The following is a 4,361-nucleotide window of genomic DNA, read 5'->3' as shown; positions in this document are numbered from 1 at the left end:
ATAGGCGATAGAAGTACTGCTATTGTATTTTGTAGCCTCCTAGTCCATGAGTTGCAATGAGATATATGGCCAAGTCTTTAATGAATGAATTTTGGGAAAGGAAGTTTTATCTTTGGCCATGTGTGTGTGATAAATTGGAACTTATGGAATTATAATTTCAAGTGTATAGTTATCTTAATTTGTAATTTAGTACTTCAATTTAATAGGGATTTAAGTAGTTTTAAAAGGGTTGATTTTAGGATAATTAAGCTTGGGTCTTAGGCCCAAGAGGGATGGGCCTAAGATGGGCCAAGCTGGCCGGCCCAATAGAAGCCCACAGATGGGGCTGTCGCCAGCCCAAGTGAGGCCCAAAAGGGGGTGGCCGGCCCATTGCATGGGCCTTGCCAAGTGGCAAGGAGGACTTGCATGCATTGGCCATTGGAAGTGGCAAGTAATCATTGCCAATGATGGAGATTTGGGGGAATAAAAAGAAGAGAAGGAGAGAGAGTGGCCGGTTGGTTCTGTCCAATCCAGAGAGAGAGAGAGAGAGAGAGAGAGAGAGAGAGAGAGAGAGAGGAGAGAGAGAGAGAGAGGGTTGCGAGAGAGAGAAGGGTGCCGAGAGGAGAGGAACCGAGGAGGAGGAGGAGGAGCCGTCGCCCCCCGTTTGCCGTCCGTTCGCTGCCGTGTGCTCGTCGCTAGCTCGGTTTAGAGGCAAGTTAGGATCCTCTTACTACTCTTGCATGTGTGTGTTGCATGTATGTTTGGAGTAATGTCGAATTTTGGGTGATTAGGAGGGGGAAACCGAAGCTAGGATGACTTGTTCTTGAGTGGTGTTGCTGTTTTCGCATGAACCGCCTGAGCCATAATCTTGTGAGAGCTTGCATGCATGTTTTAAGTTCGATTTTGACTTTTATTTCTTCATGAAAGTTGTAGCCAACATCTTAAAATACAACATAATAAAATTTGGTGCAAAATGGTGGAGATTTAAGGGGTCAAAATATCATCCTACGGAGACACTAGATCTGGAACTGTTTTTCTAACCTTGTGGTAGATTTGTGGTTGCATGTTGATTTTTTTATCAAGAATATCTCTTCGAATTATTCATGAAACTTGTTGAGAACATATTAAATATTAACATACTCAAATTTGAAGTAAAATGAACAAGTGTAGCCTAGTGAATCGACTTACTCTTGAAGACTGTAACTCTGGAAACGCGGTACTGGACACCCAAGACTTCATGGATCCATATGGTGACTGTTATTTGGCAATTTGACTTAGATCCATTAATGAAAGTTTTAGGGGACCTCTTGAAGTAAAACATATCCAAATTTCAGAGGAAATGAAGAAGTATAAGTTGGTAAAAACTCGGTATTTCGGAGATGACTACACTGGACGTTTCGGTATGAGAACCAGAAGCTTCGGATGACTATAGGAAATTATCTAAAACGAATCTGGCCTAGAAGTCTTCATAAAAATATAATTTAGTGTCTTAAATGTAACCTGGTAAAATTTCATAATTTTTGGAGGTCGTTCGGGTATTTTTAATTGAATTATTTCAAAAACTGCACATTCTGTTTTTATCCGAAATTGCATGCTGTATTTGTGTGAATGATATCTTTTGTGTGGAACTCTATTGGCCATGTATTTTTCATGAAATCAATATCTTATTATCTTGTCTATCACGTGCCTTAATTTCATGATTTTTGAGAATCATATGGATATTTAATTTAAATATTTTCAAAAATGGTACAAGCTGGAATTTAAATAAATTTCAAAAAGGCATGATAAATGGACTATTCTAAATTATACGAATTATATAAATTTTATTTTTATGAATGATTGTGTCTTGCTGCATGTATGATGATGACTAATGATGCATGTATAAATCAAAGGATGAAAGTGATTTTGTTTGCCATTACATCATGTGCCATGTTGAGTTGAGACCTAAATTGGTAAACATGAACAATGATAAATGAGGAAACTATTTGTGGCGGATGATAATGCCCTGGGAGTATCAGGATGCCCGGGATGGGCAGTGCCGGATGCCCGGAATGTATAGAGATACATGGCCGGATGGCCTCGGGAGTTTCGAGATGCCCGGAATGGTTGGGTGCCGGAAGCCTCGGAGGTCTTTGGCCGAGGGGATGCCTCGTGATGCCAGTTGGGATGCGAGATGCCCGGAATGTGGGGGTGCCGGATGCCCGGTGGCCTTAAGTGGCTGAATGCCGGAGGTTTTTCTCGCGATGCTAGAATGGGGTGCGAGTGTAAAGCATGGGATGAAATTGATGATCCCGAGAAAGAGTGATGTGGTGATCGAATTGAAAAATTAAAAGTGGAAATTGAATCATGCATATATGACATGATATGATGATAATCACCTATGGCATGATGATATGCATATATGACATGATATGATGATGATCACCTATGGCATGATGATATGCATATATGACATGATATGATGATGATCACCTATGGCATGATGGTATGCATATATGACATGATATGATGATGATCACCTATGGCATGATGGTATGCATATATGACATGATATGATGATGATCACCTATGGCATGATGGTATGCATATATGACATGAGGATGATCACCTGTGGCATGATGATATGTATGTGTTATGATTGTGATGAAGATGTATGATGGTATATGCATGGCTTCGAGGTAAGTATGCTTGGATGCATGAGTGACATCTATGACGTTGTGATTGTATTATATGATGCATTGAGTGGTTATTGGATTCCTTTACCTGCTAAGTGGTTGTACTCACCCATTCGGGGACCAACATTTCAGATTAGAAAGATGCCGCTTCCTAGCGTCACCCGAGGCACCTTCTATGGCCTCCTATCGGATGTAGAAGTAGAATGTACGGAGATTGACTGCGTCACCGTCCCTGGATTGACTTTTGTGCGAGTGCGAGTGCGAGTGCTGGTTATGTACGATGTGGGCCTGGCTAGGGGCCCAATCATCCAGGAGTTCCTGTCCGTTCATGTTAGCCGAGACGGAGTGTTTAGGGGGATGTTGTCGCCACCACCACCCGACGCGCCAGGATGGGTGTGATGGTTACATGAGGGGTAGAGAGCTAGAGTTTCTTTTTGGGAATAGCCGCCACTGTTAGATGAAGGACGTCATGTGATTACTTTAGGGGTCATAGTATCTTTTTGGGATGTGGCCAAGTGTAGCTGAAAATCTTGGCTTTCTTTTGTTGTATCGACCCGCGAAAATCCATCACGAAAATATGTAAATAAAAGTGGCGTGGCTTTGTCTTTTATTATGGTATTTAGTGGTGTGCAATTGTATCATGGTTGTTAGGAGGGATAGATGGCGATGTTATATTTTGCTTCCGCTAATGAGTCGCGTTGGGACCGTTTTAAAAAAAAAATCTGTCTATGATTTACGACGCTTCTTTTAAGAGATGTGGCAAGTGTTCCATTAGATGTAACGTCAGGTGCCTGTGGCGACCCTAGGTGGTTCGGGGTGTCACACATAGCCTATGCATCGAGGCAATTGAAACCTCATGAGTTGAACTACCCAACGCATGATTTAGAATTGGCAACTATAGTGTTTGCTTTGAAGATATGGAGACACTATATGTATGGAGAAAAGTTTGAAATCTATACAGACCATAAGAGCTTAAAGTATCTATTTTCACAAAGGAATTGAACATGAGACAAATGACGTGGATGGAGTTATTGAAAGATTATGACTGTGAGATACGATACCATCCAGAAAATGCAAATAAGGTGGCAGATGCCCTTAGTCAAAAGTCGGTTATGGACATTGCTAGTTTAAGAATAACAGAGTGGAATCTGTTAAAGTCTATTGTGGATTCAGACTTCAAATTGGAAATGGACCACCTTACTGGTATGCTTACTGCATTAAGGATTGAACCCAAAATTATTCAGAAAGTTAAGATCCTACAAGAATCTGACCCAGAGATTATGAAAGTAAAAGATGCAGTGTCTTTAGGGAAAAGACCGGAATTTCAAGTCTCTGAAGATGGCGCGATAAGATGTCAAGGACAACTTTGTGTTCCCGACAATGAAGAAGTGAAGAGGGAAATTTTGTTGCAGGCACATAGGAGTAATTATAGTATTCATCCGGGAAGTACAAAGATGTACAGGAATTTGCGTAAGCAATTTTGGTGGAATGGCATGAAGAAGGATATAGCTAAGCATGTTTCTCAATGTTTAACGTGTCAGCAAGTGAAGGTGGAACATCGCAAACCTGCAGGATTTTTGAGACCATTGGATATACAAGAATGGAAATGGGAACATGTAACGATGGACTTTGTGCAAGGACTGCCAAGAACATCAAGTGGTCACGACTCTATTTGGGTAATAGTGGATCGTTTGACGAAGTCTGCTC

Source organism: Eucalyptus grandis, chromosome 4, assembly GCF_016545825.1.
Source record: "Eucalyptus grandis isolate ANBG69807.140 chromosome 4, ASM1654582v1, whole genome shotgun sequence".
Lineage (NCBI taxonomy): Eukaryota > Viridiplantae > Streptophyta > Magnoliopsida > Myrtales > Myrtaceae > Eucalyptus > Eucalyptus grandis.
Note: the sequence above shows the minus strand (reverse complement) of the source record.